A 21328-nucleotide genomic window follows, 5' to 3' on the forward strand; every position below is an offset into this window, starting at 1 on the left:
CAGGCAAAGTATTGATGATAGGTGGGCAGCAGGCACTGCATGAGGGAGGACACTTTTAGGCATGAGCTCAGGGATGATGTCCCAGGGGAAGGAATAGGCAATGATTTGTCATAGAGCCTGGCTGTGGTGCACCCACTCCTCCATCCCACTGGCCCTGCAGGTGCCCCCAAGCCTTATCCCCATAATGGACCAGGGAGTGCCCCGTAAGAGACTCGAGATCCTTCCCTGCAGGTGCCTGCAACCGACCCCTTCATAAAACCCTGCACACAAAGCTGCTCAGCACCAGATAAATGGCTGAATGCCTTAACAAAGGAGAAAAAGTGTAGAAAAAAGCTTGGGCAGTGGAAAAAAATAAATAAATATCAGGGGCTGGCAAAAGGAAGGACAAGAGAAGGGGGAAGTACTGTGGGAATTTCTTCCTGCAAAGCTCTGAGCATCCTCTGCAAGTGTCGGGTACTCTTGAATCCTCATCATCCCAGCACTGTTCAGCACCAGACGTTATACCCCGACAAAAAGGTGTCCCCCTGGGCCTCCACGGGAATCTTTTTGTTGCTTTCAAGATACTTTGTCTAGCAGGACAGCAGGAAAAGTGCACAATAAAATGTCTCCTTTTGTTTAAGCTGACTGATTTGAAGCTCCTGAGTAATAAAACTCAAGCCTAGTTGGCGGTCCCCTCATCCCCAGGTGAGTACTGCAGCAAGGAGAGGTGGCTGGCCAAGCTGCCTTTGTGCTGGGTCGTTCCCAGACCTAGGAGCACAGCTCCTAAAAAATAGTGAATTAATAACAAAAAGCAAGCAAGCAAGCAAACAAAAATACACCCAGAAATGCAGTTAATTGCAGGAGAGGATTCAAACCCAAATTAACTGGCGTGAATTTGGTGGCCATCTTGAGCAACCTGCTGTCAGCAGGAGCAGTTGCTGCTGCAGAAGTTGTGCTCTGCCCTTTGCAGGGGCGGCATCTTTCTCCCCCACCTGCAGCCAGCTGCCTGGCCCTCCTGTGCCACGGTCTGTTGCTGCTGAGCACTGTGTCACATCTGCATTGTGCACATCAAGGTGCAGGAGCCCTTGTCTTCATTTCTGCTTGTGAAGTGTCAGGCACACCTAGGGAATCCTATAAATAATAAATAACAATAACACATGCACATATTCATAACCAAGTCACTGTTTACATAGTGAATATTCAGCACCCACCAGATGGTTCTTCTTTCACTGCCTCCAAAATGGAAATGACCAGTTACTAAAGATAAAATATTCCTTCCTTGTTGCTGCTTCCCTAGGGCTCCTACTTGTTGTTCTCTTGCAGAACTGCTGCTCCCTGGAGAAGCAAGCCTTTCAGCCTTGGAAACAGTGAAATCAGATCTGAAATATGAAATGTTTCAGCAAGAGCTACAGATAGATGAACACAGTGTTAAATCAATTCCAGAAAATAGACTTGGATTAATCCTCCTGCCTGCCGCAGCGGTGTTCTGGGAGAAGTGATCTCCCTCCCTGCTGCCACATGGCTGCTGCCCGGCCATGAAGATGCTCCTCCAGCAGGTCTGTGAGAGCAGTCCCTAAATGACTTTGGCTCTGCAAAAATGCTAGCTATCAACTAGTGCACTGCATGCCCTGTATATAATTGTAGTCCTATTTCTAACCACTACCCCAGCTACAGTGCAGGTGGTGATGATTTTCAGTGAATACTTGCTATATGGAGGGCCAGGTTCTCCCTGCTTAATTTCTGCCCACTCCAGTGTGTGCCTTTTCCACTTGTGATTCATTGCGTAAAATGCACTCACAGCACTGGGAGCCGAGGCCAGGCCTCCAGCCACCTGCTGACCAAGTCAAACGCCATCTCGCCCACTGCCCCGCTCTGTCCCCATGTGCCACAGCTGCCCGCGTCCTGTGAAGGGGCCGCTGCTGCCCCAGGCCACTGACGGCTTTGTATGAAAGGCTCCGGGATCGAACTCTGGTGGGTGCAGGAGTTAGAGCCCAGGCACTTGGCTTTCTGAGCACACATTTAAGCACTGGATGTGGTGCAGAAGAAGGGCTGTTATCCCCCCCAGCCCAGTGCCCACTGGGAGGGGTTCCTGCAGCACCCCCTGAGCGGGTCGAGGTGTTAGGCCTCTGTCCATCCCCACCTCTGGCCAGGCTTCCTCTGGGCACCTCTCTGTCCCTAACTGTGATCAACAGCATCTTTTCCTGGAGATCTGCCTTGATAGCGGGAACCACCTGATGTATCTGGTATCAAAGGAAGACCTTAGCGCTGCTTCAACAAAGCTCAAGGTCAGGCTGGCAGCCACGTTTCAAGGGCTACCACGCCTCGGGCTGCCCGAAGAGAGGGCACGCTCCTGCCAGGTGACAACCTGCCTTATCCCAGGCTTCCGAGGATCTCCCAAGGCCAGCAGCAGCCCAGGGCCTGCGGAGGCGGCCTGGTGTCTGCTCTGTGCACGGCACCTTCAGCCTCCCCTGCCTCCTCCTCCTCCTCCTCACAGGGCAGCAGCAAGGACGGGAAGGATTCGCCTCCGACGAGGCAGCGAGGAGCTGCGGGATGGCGCTAAGAAAAACGAGGAAGAAATACGAGGAAGCGCTCCCCACGGCAGTGACACTTGGAGATGTCCCATTTGCTTCTCCCAGGCTCCTGCCCGGCGGATTTGGGGCGAGCACGGCCGGCACCCAGGCATCCAAAACGGAGCCCCCCCGCTCCGCGCAGGGGCCCGGGGACGCCGGTAGGTGGTGCTGGGGGCCTGTGGAGCCCCCGCAGCCAGCTCTCGGCAAAACGCCACCTCCTTCGGGACCGGCACAGGCTGGGCACAGTGCTAGGAGGGGGACAAGTCAGCTGGGCAGCAGATTTGGTCGGTGGCTATAAGCAAGCCCCCCCCACCCCGCCTCCCCAGGTCGCCACTGATGAGGACCTCGCCATCCTGCCTGCAGGAGGACAGAAGCTGCACCAGATGTGAGTCTTAACCCGCAGCACTGGCTGCAGCACTTGCCCTCTGTCGCAACACGGCTAAATCTGCTCCATCCAGGAGCTTCCCAAGCTTTTGCTTCGCTTCACAGCTTTTCTTGGCCCCTTACACAGCCCGTGCGCCAAGCTGGAGAGCTTGGGGGAGATTCCCTGGGCGAGATTCCCTGGGTGAGGCAGGGGTGGAGACCTCGAGCCAATTCAATCAGCTCCTGGCATTTTTAAGCCTCTCCAAGGAAGTGGTTTGGGAGCAGAACATCTCCCAGCCTGTTTGGCCTGCAAGAGTCCAGAAGCAGGGCTGTGTTTTTATCACAAGGCTGTGTCCACCAGCAGTGGCAGTGTTTTTATCGCAGGGTGGCATTGCTAGCCATTAATAGCATGTCACCCACCCACGTTTCCCTTCTAGTTTCAGTTATGTAGAGATATCCCCGTGCTTTCCTGGTGTAACTCCAGCCTGATAGACACCACATTTCCTCTTCCTGGTGGTGGCTTCATTTCAGTGCCCATGGGAAGCAGCAGAGAGAGAAAGGAGGTGTAAGGATCATTAGGAATTAAGTTGAAGATGATAAATTATACACACAGTAAAACCAGTATGAGCAGGGAAATTAACCAATAACTACTAGTTGATGAGTAGGGCTTAAGCGCTCACTGCATGCTCCAGGCTGAGAAGAGGGCGGACATGGCTGGTGGCTGGGTCGGCACGGCTGGGAGGAGATGTGGTGCTCTCCAAACAGCATGCAGGGGAAGTGCAAGGGGCTGTGGTGCCCAAATTTTACAGGGCTTCCCGATCTCTTTCCAGAACTGGGTGTTTGCTGGTGCAGGGAGCCTTGAGCAGGACAGGACACTTCAGGAGTGCCATACTGCTGCTCTCTTCTTAGGCTCTTCTCAGGGCATTTGCAGCCAGCTACCTCCAGAACCAGAATACCAACCAGTCTTCACAATCCCCTTCTTGACCTTGGCTAGCCCTTCCTTTGTATTTTCTTGTGCTCTTCTTTCACTCTGATTCTATTCTATACATGGAGGAAAAGGCCCACAAGACAGTTAGTAAAGATGGTTTTGTGGAGTGTTTCATGTATGAGACAGCCTGTTTAGAGTCAATGACTCTCGGAAAGGACCATGCTGTTGTGCATTAGCTAGATGTGCGGCTGGCAACTTGGTGTAGCCAGGGAGAACATCAGCGCGCTGTGTCTGCCACGTGCTCCTGGGCAAGCCAGGCACGTGCACGGGGACACATCCTGCATGCAGAGCTCTGCCTTCGGCCCAAGAGCTAATATGGTTCATTACGTGATGTGCATCTTCCTCGCTGGCTTTCCCAGCTCGGGCTGTCAGCTCACATCTTTCCCCCATAATCCATTGACATTCTCATTAAAACTACCACCGCTTTTCCCTGGTATCTTTGCAATCAATCTCTTGTTGCTTGAAGCATCATCGCAAATGCCATTTCCTGATTAAGAAGGTCAAGTACTCAGAGTGGATCTTCTTCTTGTCCACCAGAAATTACCAGCAGCACCTCCTGACACAGGGGGATTGTTTCCCTTACATTTGCAGGAAAGATTTGACTCTGATCTATGACCTTCATTTCAGGAAATACTGCTTACCTCTCTGCAAGCTCCATACAGCTAAGTATGCATTTTATTTCGCTCTTCCACACACATGCATAAGAGAGAGAGATTTATTTTCCATAGAATGAATGGACCCAGCTTCCCATCTGCACACATCGACGGAGCCACAAGCAGGCAGTACACACACCCTGGGCTTTCAGAGCAGACTCTGGGCCAGGTCAGTGCATCTGTCACTGACAGGGTAGGTGGGCAGTGGGCCTGACCTCTGGGAAAGTGCGTGCTGGCTATTTGCAGGTAATGCAAGGATGTCTGATGTACAAAAGGTGGCTTGGGTTGCCAAGTGCAAGCCTGAAGGTCTAGGTGAAAATCTCCAGTGGGTCTCTCTTGACCCATTGCTCAAGTGCTCAGTGTTGCAAAAGGCAGGATTTGGGGAGGAAAGCGGAGGAACATTTGGTGAGGGGCAGGATGCTGGGGTGGGGAGGGGAAGACCTTGGGCAAGAAGCTGCACCAGCTGCTTGCATGGACACGGGAGCAGGTGGAGACCCCTGAGAGACACTGCTGGAGGCAGTACTAGCTGGGAGCAGGGGGCTGAGTGACATTCGTCAAGACAAGCAGTTGTGTTTAAACTGCAGCAGTGGCTTGGACAACTTGAGCTGTCCGTGATGAGCCACGCTGCCTGTTGGCATGGGGCTCAGGGTGGTGGGCAGCGCCTTGGGAACACCTCGCTTCCCCCAGCCAGCCAAAAAAAGGAGGTCTGGAGCGGTGGAGAAATGCCATGCCTGTGAGCATCGAGCCACTCTGTCTCGCCAGGCCAGCAATTGTGAAGAGCCAATTAGCATATTTTAATGTAACTGATTAGTGCCTGGTCACGCAGCCTGGGTGGCGGGTGATGTTTGAGGCAGATTTGAAATTACAAGCATGCACACGGCAAACCGCGAGGGAGCCAGCGGTGGGAGAGATGATTTCCCATCTTAGCAGCTGTGGCCCCTGTTTCTCTGCTATTACCCACAGAAAGCTGCCTTCAAACAGCCCTGCCAAGGCCCAGGGTGAACACTTGAAAATTAAGAAATTAACTTTCTTAATTAACGCAGCGGAGGTGGCTGGTGTGACCGCCGGGGGGTACAGATGGGGGATGCTGAGCTGTGTTTAGGCTCTGGGTGCAGTGTGGGGCAGCCCGGAGGCCCCCACCCAGGCTGTGCATGGGGGTGGCACTGCCACAGCCCTGGGGTGGCCGTCACAGCTCCCTGGGAGTGCTCCAGGGCTGCAGTGCTCGTACCCAATAAAAGAAGCTGCTGCCTGCAGGAGCCTTGTTTCCTTAGCTACCGCAGCCAGGAGGTGTTTCGGGAGGTGGCAAGCAGCTAGGAAGGGAAAAGGCTGGGAGAGTCTGGGGAGCAGCCTCCCTCCTGCCTCCATCCCCGGGGCTGCCCTAGGCAGGGGGTTGCCAGCTCTTTCCTCGTGTGGTTACTAAACTGCTCAGACGTCATTTTCTGGGTGTCTGCTCGATGCCCTGGGGCCCAGCTAAGCACTCGTGGCTGTGACAGAGGTGAATGCTGAAGGGCTGTGGTGCTGTGCCATGCCAGCCATGCAGGAGAACCATCCAGCATCTCTGTGTCATCGCAGGTTTAATCTCCTCAGGTGTGAGCTTCCCTCTCTACCTGCGGGATGACCCCCCACTGGTCACAGGGATGAGAATAAACTCATTCCTGCTTTCAAAGCATGAACATAATGTAATGAGAAAAAAAAAATCCTCACAGGAAACAGGTAATCCTGTCCTCGAAACAGTCTGCAGGCAAGGAAGCCTGGGGCCACATCCAGGGCTGTGCAGAGGGTGCACTAACCCAGCACTGTGTGCAGGGCTCCTCTGCCTGACCCACAGTGTGGTGAGAAACCGTGCTGTAACGCACACACGTGGGGTGCCCCATGGGTGACGGTCACCTCTGCCCATGGTCCCCCTGGTGGACCAAGGGAGGGGAGCCGGCGATCATTCATTCGGTAGCAGGGCACCTCGCCATCTCTGCTCAGGTTTGTTAACTCTGCTCAGGATTTCACCATGGCTTTTGCCAGTTTAAGTGCTGGAGCACGCTGTTTGCCAGCTCGGTGGGTCAGAGAAGCCGTGGGTTATGAACAGTGCAGCCTGCACGCGCTGAGAAGTAGGGGGTCTAGCCCTGGGGACCCAGAGGCAACCCCCAATCACAGGTCATGTTAGAAAATCCCCGTAACTTTGTCTCTCCCCCTGTGGCTCAGGGTTTGCAGAGCATGTGTCCTGCTCAGCCGGCACAGTCCTGTCTGCTCGGTGGCTCCTGACGCAGCCAGTGTCACCCGCTGCGAGGCAGCTGCCGAGGTCCCAGAGCCCCGGTGACGCTGTAGGACTGGCGCTGGCTTGTCAGGGTGAGCGGGCGAGCTGAGTGACTTCACATCGTGCGTGTTGCTGGAGCTGAAGGAGACGGAGAGAGATGGCAGCTTGTGTTTTTTGGCTGGTCCCTGAAGCGTTAGTCATGTTGTTTGGGCTGTGGTAGCTCCTTGGAGTCACCGCTCGGGGACAAAGGTCTCATTTATAGTAAAGTTTTATCCGAAGGCACTGCACTGTAGCCCGCCTTCGCTCCACATGGCTCCAGCAGAGCCAAAATCAGCAGAGAGCCATCTCAGGGTCTCAGCCCTGAGGAGGTTTACAAGAAGGGGAGATGCGACGGGACACACCTGGCTTCTTCTCTCCCCTTGGCCCCTGTGGGGATGAGGAGCCGTGCCACCCTACACCCCTTGGGCCGGCAGCCCACCGCACGCTTGGTTCCCGGTGCCCCCGCTCTGGCAGGCACCTCCACCGCAGGCTCGCCAGCCTGCACGACCCTTTCCGAGGCAGGGGCGTTCGCCCCCCGGGCCCCGGGCCGCGCCCCAGCCGCCGCGCACCGCGGCACCGGCAGCGGCTCGGCGGCACCGGGCCCGCTTCGGGCCGGGGGCGGCTCCCCCGCAGGCCCCGCGCCGCAGGCCCCGGCGAGGCGGCGGGGAAGGAGGCGGAGGGGAGCGGGCGCCGCAGCGGGGCGGGCGGCGGGGCGGAGCGGAGCGGCGGCCCCGGCCCCTTCCCTTTCCCCTTCCCCTTCCCCTGCCCGTGCCGGGCCGGGCACCCCGCGGCCGGGCGGGGAGGGAGGGAGGGAAGGAAGGCGGCGCTGCGGGGCCCCCGGCGGAGCCAGCGGGAGCGGGGCCGGGCCCCGGGCAGGTCAGTGCCGGGGGGGGGCGGCCGCCGGGGGGCTGGGGGGATGCTCGGAGCCGGGGGGGGCTGCGCCTCGCTGGGGTCCGCCCGTGGCACCCCTCTGGGGTGCTCCCAGGCACCCTGCGGGGTGGCTGCGGGCCGGGGGTGCTGCTGCGGGAGGTGTCCAGGCACCGGGGGTGCTGATCTGCAGCCAGCATTGTGGGGAGCGCACCCAGGTGGCCTTAAGTAACGCCTGTCCCCGCCTGGGCGATGGGTGGCTGCGGCCCAGCCGGCTGCGGGGGCTCCCCTGAACCTCCGGAGCAAGTTGGGGGCACCCGCGAGGAGGGAGCCGCAGCCCCTCGGCAGCCCCTCCGAGCGCCCGTGCTGCTGGCCCCAGGTGCGGTAAGATGTCATCCGCCGCTGTGTCATGCCACGGCTCCTGCTCGGTGCCCGCGTCATCCTGGCCACCCAGGCCAGCCGCCACACCTGACGGTGACGGAGATGCTCCGTGCTAGCAGGGGAGCAGCGGCTCCCCCTCCTCTCCCCATCTCACCCCCCGGCTTTTGACCCCAGCTGGAAGGGCTGTAGGGTCGCTCTCTGGCCGAGCTGCTGTCCCCCCGCTTCACGACCACATCCAGATCTGCCCACAGATCAAGGCCTTGCCATCCCCCGTCTCGCGTGGCCGTGGTGCTGCACCCCCCCGGGTGTAATTCAGAAACCTCCCAGACACAATGGGTGTTATCCAGGAGAAAGAGAGACCTTTGTCTGGCCGAGGGATTTTTTTTTTTTTCTGCATGAACATCTTTTTCCTTTTAACCGTTTATCCGCCATCCCCAGGGCTGATCTGCATGCCTGCTTCTCCCCTTTCAGAGAGTTCACTGGGGAGAAGAGGTGGAGGCAGGAGGTGAGGGGAACACCGTCTGGGCAGAGGAGGTAGGAGCGAGCACCTCGCGCTGTGGCAACCTGCCCTGCCTCGCGCTGGGGTTTTACGATGCTGTGGCAAGTCCGGCAGCCTGTCTGAGCGGTGGAGGGGAGGCACCCTGTGCCGTTTTGGCTGCCGAAGTAGCTAGCGGTGTTTGTCCAGAGGAGAGATGGGGGAAGGTGTGGAAGAAGCAGGAGGCAGGAGGAGAGGCCCTGAGGCCGGACCGGCAGCCAGAGGGGCAGGTGTTTCCCCCTGGCCACCTGGGAAGCGGTGCCCGGGGCTGGGCGGCAGATGGAGAGGGAGGCAGGGGCAGCTCTTGCAGGAAGGATTTGTCTCCAGCAGCCTGGCAAACAGCCCTTTGCAAACAAATGAGTAATAAATAAAAGCGTGGAGGCCGCCCGACCCCTGCAGCCTCTGACTCCATAGCACATATGGGCTTTTCCTGCTTCCCAGTAAGCTTAAACCTCTGCCTGCTTGCCACGGCAGCATTTGGCTCCTGTCTTCCTGCAAGTGCATCTGAACGCCCTTCAGCCCCCTTTTTTATTTCTTCCATGTTAACACTCGGATCCCTCTGTATCTGCTCTCCAAGGCACCCCTCCAGGTTAACCAGCACATCCCCGGTTCAGGTGCTGCGGGGGGCACACAGCACTGCTGCCCGTCAGCGCAGCCGCGGTCCCTGGGCCCTCACAGGCAGACGCAGTCCTTCTGCCACGTGGACTGGTGGCCCGAGGTGGAAGGAGCGGGTTTCAGAGCCGAAATCTGAAGAGTTGTAGAGGGAGGAGTATTGCTGCCTTGAAATATTCCTCGTAGGAAATACCCCCGTCTTAACAGACTGTGATAGCTTTACCAGAGCGGCAATGAGAGGGAGAGATGTTTCTAACACCCACCAGTGAATCCAATTGATATTAAACTAATCAGTCAATCACATAAACTCTTACGAAAACATCACTGTGCTTGCTGTGAAAATGCTGACTCCTCGATGAGTCCTATAAACACCGAAGCCTTCTGCAGTCATCGCTTCTGTGTCTGGTGAAACAGCTCTCCTTACCTAGTTTAATTGCTGTAAATATATTTAGCGTACTTAGGCCTAAGTTTGAAGAAAACATTGCATTGCTTATGTGCTGTGCTCAGATCGGGAGCAGTTTCGCTGTGAGATGGTTTCAGGAGAAGCAGCGGAGCGTGTTTGTTCTCTCTGGGTTGGTTTCAGCGCAGCAGCTCCAGCCTCAATTTGCTTCAGCTCTTCGTTATTGCGTTCAGTCCCTAAACAGCTGTAAGGCCCCCCAGCAAGGAGGTGTCTCAGCACTTCTGAAGATCCCACGTGGCATCTCCCAGCACTTTAAGGTGCCTCTTAAAAACTGCCTTGAAGTTACTGCTGCTCGGGCTGGTAATTTGTTTGCGATCACCCGTTATTAGGTGGCAACAATGGCCTGAGTTTACTCACACCATTGTAACAATGCGACCGACCGGGGCCAGGTAGCTGTGCACTGCCGTTCCCACAGCCGAGGGCACGATTGTTGGTGGCTAATGGGTGCGACGGGGCAGGGCGGGTCCTGCACGGCTTCTCTATAGGCAGGAGGAGGTGGGATGGAGAAGATGGATGAGGGGTTCCTGAGCTCCCCTCGCCCATCCTGCTGCCCCAAGCCCTGCTTCGCCTTCCCTCTGTGGCGGTTCCTGCACCTCCTCGCTGGGTTTGGTTCCCCTGGTGGTTACCTAAGCCTGAGCCCCCGCCTGGTCCTGCTTTGCCGGTCCCGGTGCGGCCCTCTCAGCGGATGGCTGTATGGGTGGAAGAGCTTCATCCATGCTAAGGGCTGCAGAGCAAACCTCTTTGGCTGAGAAATCACATTGCTAATTGAAATTACTGTAATGTTGCTCAGCCTCAGGGGAGCTTAAATGCCACTGTAAGGAAGCCTTTCAGCACCAGGGTCATTTGTGCAGCTCCCAGCACTGTCTCCACGAGAGGCTGCGGGTACCTCTTAGGCCAAGGAGGAGTTTCTAAAGCTGTTCTAGTTTGATCTCAGGTAAAGATGTGTTTAAAATGGAATACCAGAGCAAATTGGGAGCACGTGAAAGCTTTGGGTGACCTGAGTCCCCTACATGCTTCCTCATGATTGCTCAGCATCGATGTCTCATTATTTGTAGATAGTTTGTGGGTGAGCTGAGAGGAGGGCAGGGTCTGAGTGAGCCAAGCTTCACTGCACCCCCAAGTGCTAAAAGGCAGGGTGTGAGAGGTGGGAAAATATATCTTCGTGTACTTCTGAGTTCCTCCTAAGAGACAGTGGAAAGGGCTCCACCGGGGTTCATTTTATTGTTAGCTGGGAGGTGGTGGTGGGAGGCACCTGGGGCAGGAGGTGATGGAGGTTGGGACAAGAAGCCCCTGGACGTGCCACGTTGGATGGTGTGGGGGAGATCGAAATTCAGAGAAGGTAGAGGTGATGCAGTTGGGGGAACCACAGTTTTGGAAGGGTATCTGGGTGGTGGTACCTGAGCTGAGGCCTGGGGACCCTGCGTTGGCCAATCCTCCATAGGAGGTGGCAGAGGCTGAGGTGTGGAGACGTTGTGCGAGGGCTGGCAAGCTGAGGGGGTGACTCGTGGGGCTTGGAGGTGGCTGACGGCAGGTCACAGGATACCTGGGCAGCTGGGATCCCGAGTCTTCATCCTTGAAGATATTCAAAGCCTGCCTGGACATGGCCCTGAGCAACCTGCTCTATCTGACCCTGCTTTGAGCAGGGAGGTTGGACTGGGAGGTCTCCAGAGGTGCCCTCCAGCCGCAGCACGTCTGTGATTCGGTCACCGCAGTGTGATCCCCAAGGATTCTTAATGTCTGTGGTTCTTGTGTCAGAAAATGGGGACACATGTCACTATTAGATTTCACTTCGTTCTTTGTTATAAAATTGGTCCCACTATATTACAGTGCAAAATGAAATCGTATTCAAAATGCAGAAAACAAGCATTTGAAAATGGTTCCTAGCTGGTTAAATAAAACAGCTTAAAATGTATGTGTCCATTAAAAAAAAGTTTATGAAAGCATTATTTGTATATGTAATGATTTAACAATAATGACTCCATTATAGGAACAGAATTTAATTAGAATTTAGGAGATATGAAATAGAACTGGTGATATGATCTGATCATTTCTGGCTTTTAAGAATTCAGAACTAGCAGAGGTTCTCCTCTCACACTTCATTTTTATTGGGATTGGAAAGGCCATGAGCCTCTCCCGCTTTAACTTGCAGTAATTTTCTGAACTTTGAATAAACTAATCACTGTATTAATTAATTTAAGCTTTCTTTTTTTTTTTCCTTTAAAAAGGTTGCTGCTGTCAGAGCTGATTTTGGAGTTCATCAGGTTTTAATTCCAGGTGCTTAGGCAGTGAGCATCTCTCTGGCAACAAGGACATAATGCACAAATTTCTACTTATTTTTCACAGATCAGAGTGATCTGAAGTCTTAGCATGTAGGTTGTTGTAATTTCAAGTTTTGAATTGGCTGTATTTTAATTTAAAAAGTTTTTAGCTCAGACAAAATGTGATTACTTTTATGTCAGGTATATGTTTCAAAAAGCCATGGCTCTTTTATTTGTTCTGGTTCCAAGTCCTCTTTATTGCTTTTTCCTTTCATATTACACTGCTACTAATCTTCTGATCAGGCAGTTTCATTGGGTTTTTCTTTGGGGAGCTTTCCATTGAGTTTAATTTTCTTTCATTGGAGTTTTTAATTTCTTGTGTTTCCTTCCATGAAATTTCATCAAACTCTTCCTCCTTCAGAAACAGAACAAAAACAGCAACAAAGTGAATAATACTAATAAAAGCTGCGGCGGTCGTGCCGCCTCCTGAGAAAGTCACATTTTAAAGACTTTTAGGGTAGTTCAGTCATTGCAGGGAAGTTTGGGGATGAATTCTTCCACACATACGATTAAGCCAAGTCATACAAAACTTGTAATGCGACTTATAAAATATTGCCGAATATTGCCGTGCCATAATTGCTATGCCACGTATTGTGCATGTACTACTATGGACTACAACTGCACTTGTGTTCCAGGGTAATCATTAGGGTTCAGGATTAATTCATCCCAGCAGCTACACGTGAGAGGAATTCCTCTGACTGCCTCCCAGTTTATTCAGACAGGCCCTGCAGCCAAATTTCTGAGGTTTCTTTCCATCCAAAATGAGGTGAATGTCTGGTCCCAGTGAAAGAAGTGTTGCTGCTGATTTCGGCAGGGAGAGGATTTCATTGTACATGTGATGGGGCTTGGTATTTTTTGGGACAGCGTTATGGCAGGGGGCAGAAGAAGTTTCCATATGCCCATTGCCTGCAGCCTTTAAAGGGTGGTAGGCGCTGTGAGCTGGACTTGGGGTCTGATCCTGCTCTCATTGCTCAGTGCCTGCTCCCCGAACAGGAGCCCACGCACGGAGGAAAGCTCTCTGATCCCCATGGCTCAGCTGGATCTTGAGGAGAGATCAGTTGTGTCAGCAGGCTGCTATCATGCTGCCTCACCCTCAGCTATCCTGCACGCTCAGCTCAGGTTTGCTCAAGCCGGCAGCAGGCTCTTTGTGTTTGCAGGTGGGGAGATGCTTCCCAGAGCGGGGATGGCAGCACAGCATGCGCAAACTGCCCGGTACCACCGCCCCAAAGTGGGAGCTTGGGCTGGGCCAGGACACCCCAGCTGCTGCGAACACCCCTTGGTATCAGCGCTGCATCCCTGAGCATCTCTCCCCAAACAAATGCAGGGCCTGTCTGACCCCTGCTTGGCCTCCAATTGCCTCTGAGCTTTGCAGAAATTTGTAGTGACTGTGTCTGGGCTGCTGCTCCCTGCCTGGACCCCCAGATCTCTTTGGCTGGCTGCATTCCTGGTGCAGGTGCAGCTGAGCAGGGCGAGGGGCTGCCAGCCTTCCCCAGTGCCCGCTTTGTGAGGCGGTTCTGCCCATGGGGAAAGGCAGCCTTGTGTGGAGAAACTGCAGGCAGCTGTGCCTCCCTGCCCCGAAAACTGGCCATCTTGGTCTTCTCCCAGGTCCCAGAGAGCCCAAGGGTGACTTGTCCACAGAGCCTCCCCACTGCTGGCTCTGGGCAATGCTGCACCTCCTGGCCCACGGCTTCTCTTCCTCCCGACGCCAAGTCCCTTTCCCAGCCCAGCCACTCTATGTGCCACTTCCTTCTCAGCCCAACGGGAAATAAGCCATTTCTTGTGTTTTCCTCTGTCACATCCGTTACTCCCGAGGCCCCTGTGCTGGCTGCGTGCCGCAGCTGGGCAGCGGGCATGGCCGGAGCAGACATCTCGTCCCCTTCCCGCTGCCTGGGGGTGCACTGACGTTCCCATCCCAACAGCCCCCGGATCCCCCTCTGATCTCTGGTGCTCCAGGGCTGCCCGGCGCCCCACGTTCCCCCTGGGTGCTGGGTGGGCACACGGCTGTGGCAATGCTGGGTGGCTGGGGGATTCCCCTGGGGAAGGGGGGCGCAGCAGTGATGGGGACAAGCTGTCTTGCCGGAGCACCCGGCGCAGCGGGAGGAGGCTGGAACAGTGTGTGCCTTGCGGAGCCGCGGCTGCAGCTTGCTGGAGAGCTGCCTCCCTCCGCAGCAGCCGCTTCCCGCTCATCTCATCTCCCCCAGGGGCTGCGGGAGGCTGGGGGACTGGCTCAGCCTCCTCCCTTCTCCCTGCTCGAGGGCCAAATTCACTCCTGCACTGGGGGAAGGTGGCCATTTGGTGGGTCCTGCACCCTTTCCTACAGATGGGTCCCCAGGGGACGGAGGTGGCCTTGGGGAGCATTTTCTCTCCTTGCCCTCTCCTCCCAGGCTGCTGTGTTCACCATCAAAGGCTTCCCCTTCCCTTTGCAGCTCTGTTGACCCAAACCTGTAGGCTGAGAGCTAATCCCTGCATCGCGGGCGAGGCTGGATGCTGCGACCGCGGGGCCGTCCCCGTTGTGTAACCTGCCGGGGCGCAGCCTCAGCCGAGCTGCCAGCTCCCACGCGCTCGGGGCGGCGTGATTCATCCCGGTGTCTGGTGTTACCCAAATCTGCTTGGGAGCTGGGCAGAGGTGGGAGAAAAGCCTCACCGGGGCCAGGTTTGGCAAGCGGTGTGGCTGTGGGCTCCCGCTGCAGCCCAAATCTCACTCTTTGTTCCTGGCAGCGAGCACAGGCGATAGAAAGTGTTCTAGCTCTGCAAATGCTCTAAAATTACATCCTGTGTGTGTGTGTGTGTGTGTAGTGCTGTAAGCCACTGCTCTCGGGAAGAAGCTTTTGTGCTTGCAAAGAGGTGAGCTGAGCAGGGCAGGAGGGTTTCTTTGCTCCGGGAGCAGAATCAGCTGCAGGGGACATTGCAGATGCTTGAACCTCAGGAGAAAAGCCCAGGGGGGGCAGCTGGCAGCAGCTGGTGGTGGAGGCCTCCCCGGAGGGATGAACGGGACCAGTGCGATGCTGCCCACCCGAGACCAGCCCTGTGTGGATGTGGGGTGAGGATGCTCAGGGCTGGCTGCAGGCGTTAGGGGCAGGGTGAGCCCAGGCAGTGTTGGGGGAGCTGTGACGGCTGCGCTTGGTGGTCCTGGGGGGGGTGCTCCTCTGGTGCTCAGCTGCAGCGAGCTGTGGTGAGATCTGGGCGTTCAGGCAGGGGCTCAGTTGGCTCCCCAGCCTCCTGCTGTTGGGGACTGTGCAGCCACAGGCGCAGTCCTCGCCTGGCCTCTGCCCCGGGCAGGCTCCCTGCCCTCCCTGGTGCTGCCTGGGGCTGAGCTGGCGGCTCCAGATGGAGAGAAGTCTCTGGGCAGCAGGTGGCTTTATAAAAGGCAGCACATGAAACTCCCACTCTCCTCGCCACCTCCCACCGCTCTCCAAGCAGCAAAAGGGACCTGGGGAGGGAGGAGCTGCTGTCCTGCCTTTTCCTTTTCCGCATCTCCAGAGACCGCAGTGCTCCTGGTACCCTTTGGTGGTGAGAACAGCAGCTGTGACCTGCTGTGGGCCTGGACACAGCCACTGTCATTTTCCGTACGGGTTTCCATGAGGGAGTGTTTTTCCGGAGGAGGTGGCACTTTTCTCCACGTCTGCTGTGACACCCTCGTCTCTTTGAGCTTGGTTACCTCGGAGGGGGAAGCAGCGATCTGCCTCCAAGTGCCCGACCTCCCACAGCAGCCTTCCTGAGAGGTCTCCCTCCGCTTTTGATGCCAAACGAGAGCAGCACGTGCCGATTTGGCTCTGCCCAAACACAGCATGCTGTGGTTACCAGCTTCACAGGTGATAAATACGCGAGGAGGACCCTTTCCTGTGGCAGCTCTGTCAGCACAGCCTTGGGTTTGCTCGGTGCTTTGCACATCCCAGCTGTGGTGCGTGGGTCTGAGCATCGTTACTGGGGAAGCACAGTGTGCACAGCAGGGCATCGGGGTGTAAAGCAAACACAGGTTATCGCTCCTTCCCTCTCACCGCTGCTCGATCACACACACGTGGAGGAGGAGTGGGAGAAGAGCTGCTCTGCCCCTGGGGCAATGTGTCCCTGCACAGGGTTCCTGAATGCGGTGGCAACCTGCCACTCCTGAGAGCAGGGACTCACCTGGCTCCCCAGAACAGAGCAGCAACCCTCCCCTCCTGGCGGGTCACGGAGCTGAGGTGAGGGGTGTTGGTGGGACCGTTTGGGAGCGGTGGGAGAGGAGGTGACCACCACCCAGGGGAGATACGGGGACAAGGGACATCGCTGGGACAGGGCCTGTGCCTGTTCTCTGTGACTCAGCGGCCGTCCTGCTGCTGATGGGACAGTCTTCTGCTGAAAAACTGTGCTGTGGGCTCAGCAGAGCCTTCCTGAACCTCCCCAGGGCCTGGAGGGGCTGGAGGCTGCTGCAAATGTTGGGAGGGAAGGGAAAAGATCGTTTCTTGGGGCTTTCCAGAGTGATTTCAGGAGGGACAGCAGTGTGAGACTGGCTGGTGGAGGGACGCCTTGTCCCCTGGGGCTGGGGAAAGGAGCAGCTCACAGGGTGCCGGCTAGCGTGGTGCAGACAGATGCTGCTGGTGGCAGAGGCAGCGGCACCCGTGTAGGATCCTGCCTCGACAGGAGCATTGCCAGAGGGCCGGTGCCAGCCACCACCGTCCCAGCAGCCGTGCTCAGTGGGTTTCCAAAGGCAAGGGACACGGTGTGGCGGGGTGAGCTGTGCCATGCCGGCAGCATCCTTGGCTCGGAGGAGCCACAGTGTGTGTGGCAGTGGTGGGAGGAGAGCGAGGCCCCGCTGAGGCCTGGGGAAAGCGCCGTGGAGGTACCGGACACAGCTCCTGGTGGAGGAGAGGGCCTGGGCTGAGGGGAGGGTGACCACCGATAGGGAAACATGGAGGTGCATGGAGGTGGACCAAGGGTCCTATGGCTTAGGGATTGTGGTAGAAACTGAGGGAGCAGAGCAGATCCTGGGTCCCACAGTCTTCGGGACATGGAGGCCATGATCAGAAGAGGGAAGGGCAAAGGGAGAGGCACTGAGGGGTACTGTGGACATACACCAGGTTTTGGAGGGCTGTGCCTGTGTTCCCGTTCCCTCTGCGCTCGTCCTGGTCAGCACTGGATGTGGCCCGCAGCGTGTGCACTGAGCTACAGGGACGGGGAGGTCACCGTGCCCTTCGGTGCCAAAGCTGCCTCTGCCAGGCTGTGCCGAGCTCAGCACGGGGTCTGGATGGGACTTCCAAGCCCGAGGCTCCGAGTCATGCTGAGTCAGTTTTCCTGCCCTGGGCTCTGCTGGCACGCAAGCTCGGGTGCTGGAGGCGTGCCTCAGCTTCCCATCCACCAGCAGAAGTGAGTGGTCCCCGTCCTGCCCAAGCAGGACACAGAGGCTGAATGAGCGCAGGCACACAGAGAAACCTGGCTTAATCATCTGGGCTCTCCCAACGCTTTGTTTTGGTGTTTTGCTACTCCAGCTTTCCTTGAATACCCTAGCAAATGAATTTGCTGGCAGGGTGCTTAAAGGGAAAGACAAATTTTTAAAAAATTGCATCCGCATGGAAGAAATGCTTTATTTTTAATTGGAAATCTGATTCTCTGGATTAGTGCCCACCCAACCGGAGAGGAGAAGCAGATGCTGGTGTATAAACAAAGCAATCAGGGCAGCGAATATTCAAGGCAAACCTTGCGCGCTGCAAATGGTTCACAGAAATCATCCAGCAAATCACTTTGAATGGCCAATCTGATAAATCCACTGCCCATTCACAGCCGCCGCAAAGAGGAGAAGCAAGGATTGCCTTTCCCTGTTACTCTGCATATTTCCTGACCCTGTTTCTCCTCTAACTCAGACCTTGATGGATTAGGCCACGTATTCTGCTTTCTGCCTCTCTGTTACTGCTTCATTTTTCCGGCTGCAGCCCTGCCTGCTCCTGTGTTTCCTCACGTGGCTGTCACTGTCACTGCCTGGGGACAGCGCCTGCCCGGGGGGACGCCTGCCTGCGGCTGGCACATGAAGGCACTGGCCCATGCACAGCCAACGGGGGGGACCTCTCGCAGCACTCCCAGCTGTGAATACACTCATCCCTCTCTGTCGTTCACAACCACATCTCCTCTGCTGCTCCGTAAAGGTCAGCAAAATCCCAGCGGCAGGAAGGTGCCCTGCCAGCGGCATAGCTGGGACCAGGGGCTGCTCTGCTCATTCTGGGGGCTTGGCTGGACCTCTCGGTGCTGCTACCAGAGTGCTGCAAAATGCTGGATTATCTCATAAATTTAGCTCAGGTGTTTTGACAGCAGCTTTAATCTGACCTGCAGCGCCCAGGTGACCTCTCACTGTGGGGACCACTGCTTTTTAAGGTGTCACCTGCAGCTGGGGGGAGGTTGACCACGTCCTACAGGTCTGACCTCAGTCTGTCACTGGTGCGCAGGAGCAGAAATCTCCTCTTGCCATTTTTGCTGCACGCACCATTCCTAGGACATTTACCTGATTTACTTATTTGGTTGTTCCCAATGGTTATTTTAATGGTAGTGCTGCAGCTATGCAACTTGCCTAAGCTTGTCAAAGAACAGCACCATAAAAGGCGAGATTAGCTGGAACAAATGGTCCAGAAAGGTGCCGGTTTGGGCACCTGGGGGTGAAGGGACCAGGGAAAAGGCAAGAAAATGAGCTTGAGATCAGCTTCAGAGGAGCTGTGAGTTGCCACGAGGGCTGTGTTACAGGACTGAGCATGATGTGATGGCTCTTTTGGGCAATGGGGATGGGGGTGCCTGGAGGCTTCAGGCCTCTCCTGCTCCTGAAATTTCTCTGTGCGGGAAGATTCTGGCATTGAAAAAACAATGCTGGTTGGGGAGACAGGGACCAGCTGGGCTGGGTGGGTGAAGGTTTGCATTTAAGAGGCTTGTGGACAGGAGAGCTTGGAGTGGACTGACCAGCAGCATCTCCAGGAGGAACCCATTGCTTCTGGCCACCAGGAGCAAAATATAATCAGCTACTGGGGAAAGAGGGCAGCAGCAAGGACTTCATAGGAAAAGCCAGCCTGGGCCAATTTCCATGTCAATTCCCCTCACCTGCCATCCTGTGGCAGGATGTTCCTCCTAGGAGAGTGAACACGGTGCCAAGAAACAAGCAGCAGGATCCTCCCGCTGGGCGGTGGAGTGGTGGTAACAGAGAAGGGACCCAGAGGTTGCTAGGAGTCTCCTCGATTATTTGCTGAAGGTCCAACAGCTCCCTCGGTCAGAGACACGCTCTTGGTGTTAACAAAAAGGCAATGAATTATTTAGCAGCTGAAAATGCCAGATGGTGATGGCTCTGCTGTTTACACGAGGAGGGGAGGGAGGGAGATGTGCACATGGGAAGAACAGATTGAGAGCACCCTGTAGGAAAGGGACGACCCTGGCCACAGGCCCCAGTGGCCCCCGTGGTTTCAGAGCCGGCTGACATCTCTGTTTAATTCAGAAACTGCCGGCACCAAGACCAGTTCTTAAGCTCTTCATCCCTGAGCTCTCAAGAGCTTTGGTTGAGAATCCCTTGGGAGTTCTTGGTGTCCACCTGCTTGCATTTGTCAGGCTGTCAGAGCCTTTTTTTTTGTCAGCTCTGTGTTTGAAAACCTCTCTCTTCCTCAGTCTTTCCTTTCCCTGGATGAGAAGGTCAGAGCCAGTCAGTGTGTCCGGCCTGTACCTGTGTCAGCTCCTGCCCCGGCACCCCTTCCTACCCGCTCTGCTCAGCAGCAGGATGGGGTCTTTGGTCCCCTCAAGAGCTCTAGGAGAGGACTGTAATCTCCTCAGCTAGGAAGCTGCGTGGTCTAAGAGAGAGAGGCTGAGGCTACAGCAGCGCACATGAAACCATGTGCTATTGTAGTCTCCCATCTGTCACACTGACACATCAGAAGTAAATGTTTCCCAACAAAAGCAAATCCATGTAGAGCTCAGGAATATCCCCTTTCTGAGCTGAGGCATTCTGTGTGTGCTCTTTTTGTACTCCCCAAGGACCTCTCAATCAGGTTTCCTTTGGTGTTGAAGCACAGTTGATCCTGTTTGGTTTTGATGGGAAAAAACACCATAAACACTTTGCATATCCAGGTCCGTTGAGGTGCTGGCTGGCTGTGTTTGGATCCTCCGTCACTGCTTAAACAGACCGTGCCCCTTGTTCTTCACCTGTCCTGTCCGTGTGGACAATGAGCATCCTGCAGCAGCGATCAGCTGTGCCTGGGTGACTGCAGGGGCTGCACCAGAGTCTCTGTTGTCTGGAATTTAGATAAAAATACAAAGCTCACAGGAGTCCATGCTAATGGGCACAAGTGGGGTTTCACGTGGCCTTTGCACAGGCTGTGGTCACAGCATCACAGCTCAGCAGGCCTACAGGGCAGGGCACTCATATAACTCCTTACGCATTCCAGACAGGCCAGAAGGTGGTGGTGTCAGCAGCACAGGTCCCCAGGAACAGAAACACAGAATAACTGAGGTTGGAAGGGACCCCTTGGAGGTCAGCTCTGAAAGCCCCTGCTCAGGACAGGATCAACTTCAAAATTGCGTTTGGTTCCCTCCCTAATCAGAGCCTTCAGCCCTCTGGCTTTATTTACCTACAAAGTACTAGACATACTACCTCAGGGCCTTTTTGGAAGAGACATTAGGGACCTAGCTGGCTCCTGTAGGGTGGTTGTTCCCAGGGGCCCCAGGTACCGTGGGTTTGGCGAGGATCCTTTCCCCCACAGCATGGTGGTCGGAAATGTTTTGGAAGCAAGCCACAACCTTGGCCATTAATGGCCCTTAAGCGTTTCCTACCAGTGACGACTGTAGCCTGCACTATCAGCTCCCAGAGGAAGTGGGGGAAGCCTAAAGACTTCAGGATGTCTTGGAGGGAGCGATCCTGCTCTGGTGGAAAGGCAGAAGGGAGGCCCCGTGACTCTCGAATCACACAGACCGCGATGCTGAGGCCTGGAGGACATCCCACAAAGAGGAGCTCTGGCTGAGGGCGGTGAAGCAAGCGCAGCCCCAGCTGCTTGTTTGTTAACGTCGTCGTTTCTCTCGTTCTCAGAAACTCAAGCAAATATTCTGGTTCCTCGTTCCTGCCTGCTGACCACACCAGGGTAGCCATGACTCAACCCAGCTTCCAGGAGTGAGGGGGAGAGGTGGAGAGAGACCTGTCTCAGGTATGATGGAGACATTCAAGTAGCACGGGGTTTAATGAGAGTGGAGAAAGGACACAAGGTAGCTGTGAGATTTGTGCAGCAACACCCTCTGCCTTCTGTCCCACAGCCCTTCCCTGGGAGGGACTGGGATTAGGGAAGCACCAAGGTCACCAGCCAGTCCTTTTCAAGCAAAAGCTGCCCC

The 21328-nt window shown here is 55.7% G+C and overlaps 1 protein-coding gene across 2 annotated transcripts in view; it reads left to right on the top strand.

The window, feature by feature from the left end:
* The first annotated feature begins 2912 nt into the window (after positions 1–2912).
* TMEM63C (transmembrane protein 63C) overlaps positions 2913–21328 on the top strand; it is a 31486-nt gene continuing 13070 nt past the window's right edge. The window contains exons 1-2 of one of the 2 annotated variants that reach the window (XM_083837816.1): positions 2913–2934; positions 21033–21147. The gene's annotated coding sequence lies outside the window, so the exon portion shown is untranslated. Of the gene's footprint in view, positions 2935–7534; positions 7717–21032; positions 21148–21328 lie in introns of those variants that run through there. The other variant, XM_083837815.1, reaches the window with a different exon arrangement.

The sequence above is a fragment of the Anser anser genome, assembly GCF_964211835.1.
Source record: "Anser anser genome assembly, chromosome: 5".
NCBI lineage: Eukaryota > Metazoa > Chordata > Aves > Anseriformes > Anatidae > Anser > Anser anser.